This window comes from Amblyraja radiata, chromosome 14, assembly GCF_010909765.2.
Source record: "Amblyraja radiata isolate CabotCenter1 chromosome 14, sAmbRad1.1.pri, whole genome shotgun sequence".
NCBI classification, from domain to species: Eukaryota; Metazoa; Chordata; class Chondrichthyes; order Rajiformes; family Rajidae; genus Amblyraja; species Amblyraja radiata.
In genome coordinates, this window is record NC_045969.1 from 25,312,282 (window position 1) to 25,329,608 (window position 17,327).

Below are 17,327 nucleotides of genomic sequence, written 5' to 3' on the forward strand. Positions count from 1 at the left end.
TGCCTGCTGTACCTGCATGCTCACTTTAATAGACTGATGAACAAGGACCCCCAGATCCCATTGTACTTCACCTTTTCCCAACTTGACACAATTTGGATTGTAATCTGCCTTCCTGTTTTTGCTACCAAAGTGGATAACCTCACATTTATCCGCATTAAACTTCATCTGTCATGCATATGCCCACTCCCCCAACCTGTCCAAGTCACCCTGCATTCTCATAGCATCCTCCCAGCTTTGTGTCATCTGCAAATTTGCTAATGTTACTTTGAATCCCTTCATACAACTCATTGATGTATATTGCAAATAGCTGCGGTCCCAGCACCAAGCCTTGCAGTACCCCACTAGTTACTGCCTGCTATTCTGAAAGGGACCCGTTAATCCCTACTCTTTGTTTCCTGTCTGCCAACCAATTCTCTATCCATGTCAGCACTCTACCCCCAATACCATGAGCCCCAATTCTGCCCACTAATCTCCTATGTGGGACCTTATCAAATGCTTTTTGAAAGTCCAGGTACACTAAATCCACTGGCTCTCCATTGTCCATTTTCCTAGTTACATCTTCAAAAAATTCCAGGAGATTAGTCAAGCATGATTTCCCCTTCGGAAATCCATGGAATGGAATGCCATTTATTGTAATTTCGTTCAAACCTAGGTTTGAATGACAATAAATAGCATTCCATTCCATGCTGATTCGGACCGATCCTGTTACAGCTATCCAAATGTGCGGCTATTTCATCTTTTATAATTGACTTCAGCATCTTCCCCCCCACCGATGTCAGGCTAACTGGTCTATAATTCCCTGTTTTCTCTCCTGCCTTTCTTAAAAAGTGGGATAATATTAGCTACCCTCCAATCCACAGGAACTGATCCTGAGTCTATAGAACATTGGAAAATTATCGCCAATGCATCCACGATTTCTAGAGTCACTTCCTTAAGTACCCTGGGATGCAGACCATCAGGCCCTGGGGATTTATCAGCCTTCAGTCCCATCAGTCTATCCAACACCATTTCCTGCCTAATGTGGATTTTCTTCAGTTCCTCCGTCACCCCAGATCCTCTGGCCACTTCTATATCAGGAAGTCACTAAGGTAGACACAAACAATCTCCCAGAAGAACTGGAGAACAGAGGATCTAAGGGGGTTGAGGAACTGAAAGAATTTTTCATTAGGCGAGAAATAGTATTGGATAGGTTAATGGGACTGAAGGATGATAAATCCCCGGGGCCTGATGGACTGCATCCCAGGGTCCTCAACCATGTGGCTCTAGAAATAGTGGACACATTGGTGATCATTTTCTAATGTTCAATAGATTCAGGATCAATTCCTATGGATTGGAGGATAGCTAATGTTATCCCACTTTTCAAGAAAGGAGCGAGAGAGAAAACGGAATTACAGACCAGTTAGCCTGACTTCGGTGGTGGGAAAGACGCTGGAGTCAATTATGCTGCAGAATGCAGGAGATGCTGCCTAACCTGCTGAGTTAATGCGTCTTCAGTGTAAACCAGCATCTGTAGTTCCAACCTACACAGAATTATACTAAATTATGAGAGGCATAGTTAAGGCTGATAGTCAGAATGTTTTGTCCATAATAGAAGCATCTAAAACAAAGAGCATAGGTTTAAGGTGAGACGTAGGAGAGTTGGAGGGGATGTGAGTAATTCGGAACACACTGCCTTAGAATTAGGCAGAAGTAGGTACTCTCATAACATTTAAAAAGTATTGGGATGATAACTTGAATTGCCAATGCATCGTTATGAACATTTACTGATAAATGAGCTTAATACAGATGCGTACGACGCTTGGCATGTACTGTATACAAGGGATTGACAGGCCTGTTTCAGTGTTCTTAACGCTCCTTTATAATTGTATAAATTATGTCTTAAATTGTTCGAATAACAATTCCAGCCCTTTCAGTCGTGATAGTTAGAGCCTTGTGATTACGGCATTGGTATCACAAAAAATTTCCAGTGCATCCTTAAACTATCCCTGCACATTATTGGAAACTTCATCCACAATTGAAATCCTCACGCTGAACATACAGCACAATGCACACATAAAAAGACATAATTCATATTCAATTTAATAAATGTCCCTTGGGAACAAAGTTTGGCTTTGCTTGCTGGCACTAAACCCGAATGAAGGGTGTGGCTCAGCACAACTCTGGACATTTGGTTCCTTGATCCCAGTGGAACTGAAGCTGCATGGTTGGGCTCAACCCACAAGCAATTCTCTCTTGTTTAGCATAATGACTAAAGATGAATGATTTCTATTTCAAGACTTCAGTAACATTGTCTCAGCTTCACATAATTGCTTCAACCTTCAGTATATATTTTTCCCTCCATTATAAATCCTACACCTGGTGCAGGGACCAGGAGTTGGACAAGACTACTACGTCTGTACTCCACAAAAAGTTTACTAGGATGCAGACACTGCCGCCTCACCTTTTTCCTCATGGCACATGTCGGCCCATACGATGGATCAAGAAACCTTTGGGCTGGGGGGTCAAGTCTGAAGAGCTGGGGTGAGCTACGTTTCTGTGAAACAGAGTGCACAGCATTCACTTATGTCAAGCGTCAACCCGCGCGGACCAACTGGCTGCAATCTTTGTGGGCATCTTCAACCTCTCACTACTGTGGCCTGTGGTTCCCACCTGCTTTAAAAGGACATCAATAATACCAGTGCCCAGGAATGGTGACATGTCTCAATGACTACCATTACGGTGGCACAAACGTCCGTCATGATGAAATGCTTTGATAGGTTGTCTATGGCGCACATCAACTCCTACCTTAGCAAAAACCCAGACCCAGTATAATTTGCCGTCCGCCACAATAGATCAACGGGATGCCATACCACTAGCTCTCCACTCTGCACTGGACCACTTGAAATGTTAAATCACATACATCAGGCTGTTGTTCATAGACTGCAAGTCAGCGTTCAACACTATAATTCCCAGCTCAGGGAATTGGGTTACTGTGCACCCTTTTACAACTGGATCCTCAGCTTCTTCATCAATAGAACACAACCGGTATGAATTGGGCGCAACACTTCCTCCTTGATAACCATCAGCAAAGAGGTACCTCAAGGCTGGGTGCTCAGCCCTCTGCTCTACTCACTCTACACCCATGACTGTGTTGCCAGTCACAGTACCAACTCCAACTTTAAATTTGCTGATGACACCACCTTTGTTTGATGAATTGTGGATAATGATGTCAGAATATATGAGGGAGATCGATCATCTGATTGAATGGTGCCAAAACAACAATGTTGCTCTCAACTTCAGTAAAACAAAGGAACTGATTGTTGACTTTAGAAGAGGAAGGTTGAGGATCCACAAACAGATTTTCATCAACTTTCATCAGATTTTCACCATCTGTGGTGAATAAAGTCAAACTACTTCAAGTTCCTGGGTGTTTATAACTCTGAAGATCTATCCTGGACCCAGCATATCGATGCAATCCTAAAGTCCATCCCTTATCCTCCTCAGAAGATTGAGGAGATTCAGCATGTCGACGAATATTATCTGTACAGATGTACAGTAGAGTGCATATTGATTGGTTGCATCAGGGCCAGGTTCAGCAACTCGAATGCCCAGGAACGAAAGAAATTACAAAAAGTGATGAACACTGTTTGGTCTATCACAGGTTCTGACTTCCCCACCATCGAAGGGATTTATAGGAGGCACTGCCTCAAAAAGGCAGCCAGCATCATCATGGACCCACAACATCCTGTCCATTTCATTTCATTTCACCCCTGCTGTCGGGAAGAAGATATAAGAGTCTGAAAACTGTAACGTCCAGGTTCAAGAATTGCTTCTTCTCAATAATCAGGCTAATGAACACTCCCAACTCCAACCAAACTCTGAACTACGAACTGTCCTGGTTGCACTAAGAACCGGCTTTGTTTTGTTTTTGCACTATATTGGGTTTTTAATTTATTGAATTTTTCTTTGTTTGTTTCTTATGTTATCTATTGAGCACTGCTTTTACAAACCCATTGTGCTGCTGCAAGTAAGAATTTCATTGTTCCATTTCGGTACATATGACAATTCTTGACTGAACACTTACCTGTATTGCCACTTTCAGGGAGTTATTGACTTGGACCCCAGCATCCCACTGTACTTCAATGGTGTTATGGGTCATACAAGGGGTCACAGATTAAGGATAAAGGGGAAATCTTTTAGGACCGAGATGAGGAAAACCTTTTTCACACAGAGAGTGGTGAATCTGTGGAATTCTCTCCCGCAGAAGGTAGTTGAGGCCAGTTCATTGGCTATATTTAAGAGGGAGTTAGATGTGGCCCTTGTGGCTAAAGCGATCAGGGGGTATGGAGAGAAGGCAGGTACAGGATACTGAGTTGGATGATCAGCCATGATCATATTGAATGGCGGTGCAGGCTCGAAGGGCCGAATGGCGGTGCAGGCTCGAAGGGCCGAATGGCCTACTCCTGCACCTATTTTCTATGTTTCTATGTTTCTATACCATTAATTGCAAATTTTACCTTTACATTTGATCTCCCAAAGTGCAACACCTTACACTTGCTCGGATTAAACTCCATCTGCCATTTCTCCACCCATACTGTTTTTCTTGCTGCATACTTTGACAGTCTTCCTCACAGTCTGTGACCCCAGCAATCTTGGTATCATCTGTAAACCTACTAACCAACCTGTCAACGTTAATGTCCCCGGCATTTATATATATCGCAAACAGCAGAGGTCCCAGAGATCCCTGCGGAACTCCACAGGACCTTCAGCCTGACTAATTTCCTTCCTGTTGCATATAACAATTAAACACTCTTGACTCTTGATCTGGTGACTGGTAGTCATTAAAGTGATCTCTGCAAACCCCAAAATATAAATGACTGAGCACCTACATCAAGCCCAGAATGGCTCAAGCTTTTTTTCCAGACTAAACCTCTTACCAGTTTAAAAACATATTGTTGATTAAGAACCAATTTGAATGCAAGTTTTCATTCATTTATTTTTGACACCAAGCAGTGGAAAGTCAGCTCAGAGTGAAAAGAAAATAGGTAAATTGATTAATCCGTATATTTTTTCCACTAAATCCTGAAAATTAACATATTTTTATTTAAGTTTCTTTATTTAAAGCATATATTTGCAAAGGACAGAACAAAGTGGTGTTTTGTCTCCATTTATTTTTGGTTACCAACTCTCCTGACAGAGGAACCAGTTTTTACTGATTTATCACTTCCTCTCAAAATGTGTTTATGATTATTACCAGGTCAAGTGTTTATGATTTTCCTGAAAGATTACATTGGTAAAAATGGGGAAACAAGCACGACACAATAACAATCCAACTTAATCTTATGGTCCAGATTTTACAGTTGCAATGTGAGCAAAATTGTCCACATCTGATATCCACTGGGCTTAGATCATAATACCAATGTGAAGGATAAATATTGGCTGGGACATCAAAGATATCTCCATCCTCCCATTGAGGTCATGTCATGGGATCTCTTGAAACCATCTCAGAGATCGTAGAAAATGTCTCATTTGAAATACTGAGTGCATCATTCCCTCAGTATTGTACTTATGCAAGCTTCTGGTTGAGTTTGAATCCTTGTGGTTGAGAGGAAAGGATCAGAGGAATGAAGTCAGTGGCATTTACTACTTATAAATGCATTGATCATTTTTAATTTAACTTCCAAAATGATAGTGTTTGCAGATCAAAAGTTCCAAATGTAAAACAGTGAAGGGGCTTTGTAGCACAAGGTAAACATGAATATTCAAATTATCCACTTGCACTTAGTGAGGAATCTAGGTTCAGGAAATACAGGTTGAACTGAGAACTCCAGCTGCCAATTAAATTGTCACTTACATAAACCTGATCATTTGTTTTGCGATTGACTCGGCTTCATGTTGTCAACAGGAAAGGAGAGAGTATCGACTATGCTAAAAGCTAAGGCTTTCTAACATTGTTGAATCAACATATTATTTCTGAAACAAGGAATTGCTGGTTAACACACAAAAGGATATAAAGTCAAGACCCTTCTTCAGAAAGGTTTGAGGTTCAGTTCAGTTTAGTTTATTGTCCCGTGTACTGAGGTACAGTGAAAAGCTTTTTGTTGGATTCAGTGTATTGTCTTTCTGCCAAGGTCACGGCTGATCATCCCCAAACAGTACCCCGTTCCTGCTTTCTCCCCATATCCCCTGACTCTGCTATCTTTAAAACCCCCATCTAGCTCTCTCTTGAAAGTATCCAGAGAACCGTCCTACCCCGCCCTCTGAGGCAGAGAATTCCACGGACTCACAATTCTCTGTGTGAAAAAGTGTTTCCTCATCTCAGTTCTAAATGGCTAACCCCTTATTCTTAAACTGTGGCCCCTGGTTCCGGACTCCTCCAACATTGGGAACATGTTTCCTGCCTCTAGCGTGTCCAAACCCTTAATAATCTTATATGTTTCAATAAAATCTCCTCTCAACCTTCTAAACTCTAGAGTATACAAGCCCAGCCGCTCCATTCTCTCAGCGTATGACAGTCCCGCCATCCCGGGAATTAACTTGGAAATCTACGCTGCACTCCCTCAATAGCAAGAATGTCCTTCCTCAAATTAGGGGATCAAAACTGCACACAATACTCCAGGTGTGGTCTCACTAGGGCCCTATACAACTGCAGAAGGACCTATTTGCTCCTATACTCAACTCCTCTTGTTCTGAAGGCCAACATGCCATTCGCTTTCCTCACTGCCTGCTGTACCTGCATGCTTACTTTCATTGACTGATGAACAAGGACCCCCAGATCGCGTTGTACTTCCCCTTTTCCCAACTTGACACCATTTAGATAAAATTGTTTCTACGACACATTTGTCAAAATTGGTGAGGGTTGTTGGGGACATGCCAAACTTCCCAAGCCTCCTAAAGAAGTAGAGCAGTAGAGGTGTGCTTTATTTGCCATTGCTTCGATGTGGCTGGTCCAGGACAAATTGCAGGTGATATTTATTCCTAAGAACCTGAAGCTTTCAATGATCTCTGCTTCGGCACATCAATGTATACTGGGGTGTGTATACTGTTTCGCTTCCTTAAGTCGATCACAATCTCCTTTGACTTGCTGGCATTGGGGGAGAGGTTGTTGCTTTGTCTATTAAAATGAGGATGGTGTGGGAGGAAGAAGTAGAGAAATTCAAATACTTCAAAGGTAGTATGGAGGATTCACGAAGGAGAAAAGGGCTTGAAGGAACATGGGAATTAAAAAAACCAGCATTGGGTTCTGGTCAGCCAGCGAGTTTAGGGATGATGGTGTGCAGAATGCATTGTAAGCATGGTCAACAGGGATCTATGTATGCTTTTTGTTAGATTCCTTGCCTAAGCTGCCTCCACTTGGCAGTCTGCTTGGTTCCAGTGGCTGTGACCTCAGGCCAAGGCTAAGGCATCTGGTCTGGATTCTACCACCAAGTCCAGACCAACCTCTCAGTCTTAGCTCCATAATGATCTCCATCAAGAGAACCCCCTCCACTTCGTGTCGATGATTTTCAAAGTAAAATGTATTTTGTTTTTAACTTCATTGGCAAACTATTACACTTAGACCTTTATTTACTCAGAGTAGCCACATGATGAAAATCCCACTGAAAATTGAGTCTTTGAGTTGATTGAAGGGAATAAGAAAAAGGCAGGAAAGCTGCTGGAACAAGTTGCTCACCGTCTTGGTTCTCCCACTGAATAAGCTGCCATTTATATTCCTGGTCAATATGTGGGTCTCTTCTTGCCCTTCATTATTGTAGGTAGCAGCCAAATGGTTGCTTTGTCACTTTAATTATATTTAGACTTCAATAGCAAATCTATTAAAGGGTGCAGAATGATAAGCTGTTAGCATGACACTTAGGAATGCATCTGTCTGGGCGTGATTCATAAATAAAATATATACAACCTGTTTTCCATATTTTGCAGCCCTGCACCTCTGGGTATGAAAGATACCTTTGGCAAACAGGAAATATGGACATCATTTTCTTTCTATACTTGACTGTACCTACTCCCATGCACCTAACTGTATGTCTGCTTTGCACCTAATTCCCTTGGAATAAAAGGTAAATCACCATACAGCATAGAAATGGGCCTATTGGCCCATCAGGTCCATACCAACTGTGACGTCTGTCTAAACTTACCGCATTGCCTGCATAAGGCTTGTATTCCTCTACACTTCCTTTCCGAGTACTGTCCAAATGCCTTTCAAATGTTGTAATTGTACCTGCCTCTACCACTCCCAGTGGAAGCTTGTTTCAGAAAACCACCACCCTCTGTGAAAATTTACCAATCACACCATGATAGCTTGTTTACACACTTGACGTGATAGTTCTGAACACATCCAACCTGGTTTTAGGTTACTCTGACATAATTCACTTTGACTGCTTTGCTGAATCATGGCAGCTGCTTTTTCGCTCTCTTTCTCTCCACCAGGTAAGGCTCAGTAATGAAGAGCTGTGATTTTTTTGTACGTTGAAGCTGCAGGCCAGAATGGTGGTGATGTGCAGGGACCTGCAGGTGAGTGGAGAAAATGCTTTATATTCTCATTCATGATAGCATCTGGATTCAACTGGCATGATCAGAAGGTCCAAAGGGTTTTACGTAGCAATAGACCTAACACATTATCAACGTAGCTCTTGAGTCTCTCAGGTACTTTTACTTAAACGTTGTGCTGTTGGAAGAAACCCTTTTGTGGACTAATACAGATGGAGAAGTGCCAGAATTAATTCCCTAAAGAATGTCATCGCAAAACAATATCATTGCATATGTGCTTGATTAAGAACTGAGGGGTTACCTGGTAGAGGTTTTCAAATGGCAAAGATTTTAATAGTTAAGACAGAGCAAATGTGTGTACTTGTGGGGAGGATCATAACCAGAGGCTGTCAATATAAGACATCCACCTAGAAATCCAACTGGGGTTTCAGAAGAAACTCCCCTTCACCCATGTTGTGAATAGGGAACTCGCTTCCACAGGGAAGAGGTTGAGGCGTATGAGACAGCTGGATTTATAAGGAGGCTGGATGAGCTGATGAAAGAGAAGGGGACAGGGGGTCACACTGATGGATTTTGATGGGCGGAGGTTTGAATAGAACATAAACACTGGCGTGAACAGGTCCGGCCTGTTCTTATCGAGTATATTCTGTGAAAAGGACCTGCCAAACATTCCTTGCACACCTTATCAATCCTTTTTCTCTATCTGTGTAGGTGTTTGGTATTGAATGATAGAAACATCCAGCACAGAAAAGGGCCCTTCGGCCCACCTTGACTATGATGTCATTTGCTCACGAGGCCTGCATCCCTCTACTTCTTTAAATTCCAAGAACAGTCCAAATACCTTCTAAACAATGTAATAATTTCCTCATGCACTACCTTCTCTAGCAGTTTGGTCCAAATAGTCACCTCAGGGTGAGCAGGTTGAAATAATTGTAAGTAAACCTCTCCCAATCCTGTTTCCCCAGACATGATTCAAAATGAGGCAAATTGTAGGGGCTGTCACTGACTGCCCTGGAAGTGGTAACAAAGGAAGAAGTACTTGATAGTTATATTTTTTACTCCCAGCTAAAAATCTGCTCAGCCGCCTACTTTTTGCATTAGAATCATTTGAAACGACCATTGGTCATTATGCCACAAGGGGTGCAATTCTCCAGAGCAGGAGCTGATAGTGACATAGGAAGCGCACTCCAAACTTGTATCCAAGCTGATGTGCACAAAGCTCGTTGCTAGGTTCATTGTGAAATATGATTCCTCTACCAGTCAATCATCACACTCAGAGGGTGCTGGAACTGAGGCTGGTAACTATAGCATCAGCGCAACATTGCAGAATAAGTTAAGCTTGGCCTTAATGTTCACATTACTGATTCTTTAAAGATTCTTCATAGCTTCTCATATTACAAGTTACCCTTTTTTCTAAACTATCACTTCTTGCCAACTAATAAGTCTCTAAAAATAAAGATTTTGAATAAACAGGTTTTACTCTTGACATCATGTGCTAATATTTCCGTTCTAGTTCTATTTTTCTTTGATATTCCAAAGTGCTTTAGGTTTTAGTTTTAGTTTTAGGGATATAACGTGGAAACAGGCCCTTCAGCCCACTGAGTCCATGCTGACCATTACTACACTAGTCCTATGTTATCCCACTTTTGCATCACTTTTGCACACTGAGAGCAATTTATAGAATCCAACTAATCTACAAACCTATGTCTTTGGAATGTGGGGGGAAACCAGAGCACCCAAAAAAAATCAGACATTGTGTCATGGCATTTCACTGCCTTCTGTTTCTCCTTGCTTTTCTTCAAACTATATTTTGCCATTGTCTACTGCATAATTTACTTAAAAAGATAACTTGTTCACCTTACAGAAAGCAGAGGCTTGATAATACACTTTGTTGGGACATGTCATATACTGCTCCCAAATGTGCCAAAAATAAGTCATCGTCCCCTTTACAAAAGGTAAATAATGAATGTATTGCCTCTCTGAAATAAGATAGAGGTTACATCTTTTCAGGATAATAATAGTGCTGCATTTCTGATCAACCTAGCCACTCACTCCTCCAAGTTCTTGGCTCTTTATTCCTTTTATTTTTGTCGTCTTAAGGCGTACACTATGTACTTTTATCAATCTCTTTAGCTTTTTAGAGGCAATTCATCCCTTCCTTTCATCTGATGCTGACAATTCTAATTTCTTGGCTCCATGAACAAGGAACCACATTGGTCATGTGGCAGCAAATTTGCTATCCATGCTCTCCTCTTCCTGGGATCCTCTGATCTATCTAAAGTACAATTCACTATTAGTCTTTTGCATATCTGATACCTTGCTAGATGCAGGTGAATAATTTATAACAGACATAATTAATCTTCGTGTAAACTACCATTCAAGAGAGTACAACATTGATGATAGTCTTTTGAAATAAAATTTGCAGTGTTTAATCTGTGCAAAGTCAATTACCAATGAAGGAATCCAACTGCTAAATATGAGCGCAGAAATTAGTGGATGGGCTGAACTGCATTACCTGCTTTTGATTCATTTTAGGAGCCTTCGTTCAAATCTGGTTCAGAATGATATGGTATCTTTGACTTTTAAGAGTCTGTGGTGAAACTGGGTGTTGGGTATCAGGCTCTGCCATTGATTACCAGCTAGAAATTACAAATGTTTTCATAAAATAACACAAATTATCAATTGCATTCATAACTATTTGACACAGTTAAAACACTGGGCACAGAATAAAGCAAACACAACATTTAATAGGATTGTGTCACCCTGGTTGAGGGACACGTCGAAAATGAGTAAAGAGAGAGTTGTCTAGCACTAGGAACAACTTTAATGTGTTACTGAGATCAGACCTGTGACTCTGACTTGTAGCAGAAGGAAGATAGGGAAAAAGGAAGAAACCTGCATTTACTGAACCTGCATTTACAAACATCTAGTACTTTTGAACTGTGGCTGTCGTTGAAATTTGTAGATTTATATGGTTCACAACATCCTAAATTATGGAACCAAAGGTGGTAAATGTATTCAAGATGGTGTTCAGCATTCTACTATGTAGAGAAAATGTCTGTCCTCCTGTCTGGGGGAAGTAGACACAGTCTGGTCATGAGAGCAGCAAAGTGTATGAGTGTCCTAATAACATCCACATTTGTAAGAGCACATAGATAGTGCGAATGTTGATTTATTTTAGGGGGGAAAAAAAGAACATTGGAAATTTCAAAGCATCCAATAATATAAACACATGACAAAGGATTGCATTTATATGGCACATTACACATTTCATTCAGTATGTTCCAAGGTGCTTTACATCTAATGTAGTGGTATAAAATGTCAATTTGTCAGCTGCTGGCTCCAACAAATACCAATGTGTTAATGACCAATGCATTTGTGTTTGTGATGTTAGTGGGGGAAAATATTGGCACAACTGCATGCTCTTCATAGTAAAGTCATTCAGTCAAAGAATTGTACAGCACAGAAACAGGCCCACAGCGATCCTTACCAGCCATCAACCTTCCATTTACATGAATCTTATTTTACTCCCAAGCATCCTCTAACTCTGCCTTATCTTGCAGTGCACCTTTTGAAAAAAAGGGGAGATAAAAGAAAAAATAGAAGTTTGATTTGGAGCAGCAAACAAAATGTGCATAAATGGACACAAAGTTAACTTGTCATAAAAATAATAGAATGCTTAAATCTTGGAGATAAACAGTGAGGACACAATAGGGGGGGGGGGGGGGAGAGGGTCTCCAGAGTTTAAGGTTAGATGTTCCTTGATGCAATAAATAAGGTTGGCATAGGTTATGTGGATGTGATTTGGATATTGACAGTCCATTGTCCAAGCTAGTGAAGTCTAGAACTGTCAGGAGAAATTTGTTTGCATTTTGAGTACATTTATGCATATTTTTCCAGTTGCTCAGAACTATTTGTATAATTTCCTCTATTTTTCACCCCCTTCCAACGGCTTTCTTCTTTGACCATTTTGTTGCCTTTCAAGTAAAGATGAAACTTTGCACGTCACTATTTTGAAGGAGTTCTTGCCATTTTTTATCCCTTCATCCAACAGACCTATAAATAAATGATCTGATCACCAAGCATTCCTATTCTGGGGTACATTGGTATCTCTCAGCTAACGAGGCATTGGCAGTGAAAACCATATCCTGCAAATACTTACTACAAATACACTGCCCTTCATAACACTGATAACCTTTGTCTATGATTAAACACTACATGCTTTATTGTGAATCAGATAATGGAATGCACTAATGTGAAATTCAGGAATCTTCTATTCTAGACTTCATTCACTGAAGAAAAACTAGTGAACAGAATTTTAGTTGATGCTGCCAACCCAACTTACTGTCAGGAGTTTTGGAATTATTGCTCACTCGAACTTACTGTAATGTCACGCTCTTTGCAAGGGTCAGTTCCGTAATTTATTTTGTTCAGGCAGTGCTCCTTATAGAACCAGGGTTATGAAGCAAGAGAAACATCCTCACTGATATTTTTAGCAAATGTGCAAATTATATTCCCTGCACATGGCTGGGCTTCTTAAAAGTAGCTATAAAGGCATACATTTAAACTATATATCTGTTGGTTCTTCTCAATTCATTGATAATCCTGCATAAGGTTGTTCTAAATTCTGGCTCACATGAGTCCAGAATGTGAGCTGGGTGTTCAGAGGGTAAACATGGTGCGCAGTCAGAGCCAGGGGTCAGGAGATCAGCTGGGACCACAGTCTGGACTGTACGCCGAGTGTGTAGCTGCAGCTAAGTTAGGGTCCAGAACACTCGGGGACAGGGATGCGAGTAGCTTTGCAGCCAAGGAATCAAATGTTGCAATATAGTTAAAGATATTTACACACTCAACATCTTTCTTAAAAACAACCAACCCATATTAACAAAAATTATCTGCATAAATTAAAATTATGCTATCAATTAACTTCTTTTATGATAATATTATGCACATTTTATTACAATACACAGACGATGAAGAACTAAAAAGTTAGCTAACATGAATTTATTGATTTAAAAACAAATCCCATCATCACCAACATAACTGAAAAATAACATTTCAACAATATGTCCCCCAACAGTATCTTGCTATTCACTGGATGCCACTAATGCATACAAATGATCAGAAAACAATCACAATCACAATAATACTTTATTAGCCAAGTATGTTTTGCAACATGCGAGGAATTTAATTTTCCAAGTCTGCATTCCACCACACATCTAACTTGTGCCTTATAAATAGCTACATGAAGGCCATGGAGTGTTTTGGGATGAGTTACTCACTGTGAATACCTATCCTCCAACCTGTATTTGGAGCCATGGAATGTATTTGGCTGGATATAGTCCATGCTAATGCATACAGATGATGTATTGCCTTTGTGCCTAGTCAATGATGGTCCTCCGGATGTTGATAGCGAGGGATTTGGTGATGATGTTGTCATTGAATGTCACGGATAGGTAATTAGACTTTCTTACATGAGATGGTTATTAACTGGCACTCTCAGCCCTTGCTTGAATCATATCCAGGCATGGGCTTCTTCATTTGACCTTGAATTTGGGCTGTCAGTCCCACTTATTCCTCGAAGTTTCATCACGTGACATTTACCTCAAGCATCTCAGCCATGTGAATATACATTTAATCGTTGTAATAATTAATACAATGAATTGTTTAATATCAAGGAGAATGTTCAATCAATGGTTCTTCCAGAAGAAAGGGAGTTAACTAAACGTGGATTCCCAGAATGTGCCCAGATAACAGGGTGTAGGGCACTGATTCAAAGTCGAACAGTTGATATCTTTGTTTAAATTTGAAGCAGTGACAGAAGGGTATACTCTTCACCTTTGTAGATTATCTGACTATACTCCAAAGTGCAGCAAGGGTTCATTGTCTTTGGAAGATAACGATGTACTGTTAATTAATGAAGGAATTGGATATAGTCCTATTGCTTGAGAGGAATTGAAGGCCACTTCCATAGGCAGGGAAGTGGCCTTCCTCCCTCCCCTCTCACGCTCTTTCTTTGCATGTTCAGCATTGATGGCGTGAGTAAATATACAGGACGGCCTGAATGTGATGATACTCATCATGTCTTCACTCGCTTTTTCAATTATGTTCCTATTCTGTGGGGTATGACCAGACCTTCATGTCCTGATTTTAGGATTTATTCCTCAAGACAACAACAGCACTAAAAACAGTCTCTTTGTAATAGGCAGACTTAAAACATTAGTACAGGATTAGTAAGAGAGAGAAGTGAAAAAGGAACTTGACCTATCTGATCTCTTGAGATGAGTCTATAAACTGTGCAGGCATGAAGCTGCTCAGCTGCTTGTCCTGGATTTCAACAGTCCTTTGCAGTTATTTTCTTTCACTGGCAGTGCCTCACAGCCTGAATCCATTCTAGAAACTTAGAAACATAGAAAACTATGTGCAGGAGTAGACCATTCGGCCCTTCAATATGATCATTGCTGATCATCTAAAATCAGTACCCTGTTCCTGCTTTTCCCCCCACATCCCTTGATTCCTTTAGCCCTAAGAGCTAAATCTAACTCTCTCTTGAAAACATGCAGTGAATTGGCCTCCACTGCCATCTGTGGCAGAGAATTTTGCAGATTCACAACTCTCATCTCAGTCCTAAATGGCCTACCCCTTATTCTTAAACTGTGACCCCTTCTTCTGGACTACCCCAACATCGGGAAAAATTTCCCTGCATCTAGCCTTTACAATCCTTTAAGAATTTTATATGTTTCTATAAGATACCCTCTCATCCTTCTAAATTCCAGTGAATACAAGCCGAGTCGACCCAAACTTTCATCATATGTCAGTCCTGCAATCCCGGGAATACACCACATCTACTGGCTCTCCCTTATCCATTCTACTTGTTACATCCTCTGTAATGTATTGTTGCCCTCTGTAAAAAAGTCCCGTATGTGTAGAGAGTGGATGTGAAAGTGGGAGGGTAGACACAAAATAAAAATGCGAGGTCCGGTCATGGAGGTGCCTTAAGACCAACTCTTGCTGCTCATTTTATGTTTTGTTGTGACATAAACCTACAAACCCACACGTCTTTGAGAAGTGGGTGGAAACCATAGGAATGCCTCCTGATCTGCTGAGTTTCTGCAGCAGTTTGTGTTTTTCCTTAATATTAGTAACAGGTGTTTTCGTAATGTTATTTTGAAGGTAAAGTGTTACCTGAGCATGTTCCAGTAACGCAGCACTACAGTGAAACGTCAGCCCTTTCGTAAACACAGCCGTCAGAGTGTGGCTTATCTTGTCTGACACGAATGCTTTCCCTCAGCTGTGCCTGGACCAGGAGAAGCTCCAATCATTTCCCCTGCCATTCATACTTACTGATTATACCTTTTCACCCAGTTTTTAATCATCTGCTTGAGGCAAGCCAAAGCTGCTAATCAAAATCTCTCACAATTCCTTCTTATAAAATTAATTTCTAACTAAATGTGATGAGGAAGAGGAACATGGTGAGGAACTTCCCCCAGAGTTGGAATGGAGAACTAGGAGTTTCACTTTAGAATAAGAAGTGGCCCATTGGCAATGAGGAGGAAATTCTCTCAGATGTATCGTAAATCTTCGGAATTTCCTATACCGGACAACTTTAACTGTATATTTCAAGCAGAAGATAGAAAGAGTTTTGGTCTGTAGGGAAATCCAGTGCTATGTGGAGCAGGCAGGAAATTATAGCTGAGCCAAGATCAGATCATCTATGCCTTGTTGACTGGTAATGTAGGCTTAAGGTGCCTTATGACCAACTCTTGCTGCTCTTTTTATATTCTGTTGTAAAATGCAAACATTCCCCATTTCACCTCCATAACTATACCTCACATTTTTATTTATGTTTTGTGCTCCTCAGCTACGGTAATGATAGCTATCATAGAGGCAGCACTACAGCTATATAGCATGGAAACACGCCCCTCAGTCAAACTTGTCCATGCCGATGACCAAGTTGGCACTCTGGTTAGTCCACATGTGCCTACATTTGGTCATACCCCTCCAAACCTTTCCTATCCATGTATATGTCCAAATATCTTTTGAAAGTCATAATTGCATCCCCTTCTATAGCTTCCTCTGGCAGCTTGTTCTAGATATGGACTATCCTCTGTGAGAACGCTGCCCGATGTTCCTTTTTAATCCCTCACGTCTTAGCTTAAGCCTATTCCCTCTAGTTTTAGAATTTTCACTATATATCTATGCCCCTCATGATTTTGTATACTTCAATATGACACCGTTCAACCTCCTACGCTCCAAAGTAAAAAGTCCCTATCCAGCCTGTCCCTCTAGCTCATCCCTCAAGTCCTCGTAACATCCTAGTGAATATCCTTGGACCATGACCCCACAGACGAGTACCAGGCCTTAATATTACACACCTTTACTGACCATCACTTTCGGCTTTCTGCCCCCTAGAGCCTCCAACCGTATCGTTCCCCAACCCCGCACGGCCCGATTTTATCTTCTCCCTAAAATCCACAAACGGAACTGTCCTGGCAGACCCATTGTTTCTGCTTGCTCATGCCCAACCAAGTTAATTTCCACATACCTCCTACACTCATCCAGAATTCCTATCCCCCCGGTCCAATCCCTCCCTACCTACGTCCAAGACACCTCGATGTCTTTTCAATGACCTGTTTTCCAGGCCCCCACTTCTTCATCTTTATCATGGATGTCCAGTCACTCTACACCTCCATCCGCCACCAGGAGGGTCTTAAAGCCTTCTGTTTCTTCCTGGACCGCAGAACCAGCCAATTTCTGTCCACCAATACTGTCCTCCACCTAGCAGAGCTGGTCCTTACCTCAACAATTTCTCCTTCGATTCCTCACACTTCCTCCAGATCCAAGGCGTAGCTATGGGCACC

The 17,327-nt window shown here is 41.2% G+C and overlaps 1 protein-coding gene across 5 annotated transcripts in view; it reads left to right on the forward strand.

Annotated features, from left to right (window-relative positions):
- The first annotated feature begins 8,294 nt into the window (after positions 1-8,294).
- rubcnl (rubicon like autophagy enhancer) overlaps positions 8,295-17,327 on the forward strand; it is a 51,281-nt gene continuing 42,248 nt past the window's right edge. For 3 of the 5 annotated variants that reach the window (XM_033032847.1, XM_033032851.1, XM_033032853.1), the window contains exon 1: positions 8,343-8,490. The gene's annotated coding sequence lies outside the window, so the exon portion shown is untranslated. Of the gene's footprint in view, positions 8,491-17,327 lie in introns of all 5 variants that reach the window. The other 2 variants (XM_033032848.1, XM_033032849.1) reach the window with 2 other exon arrangements.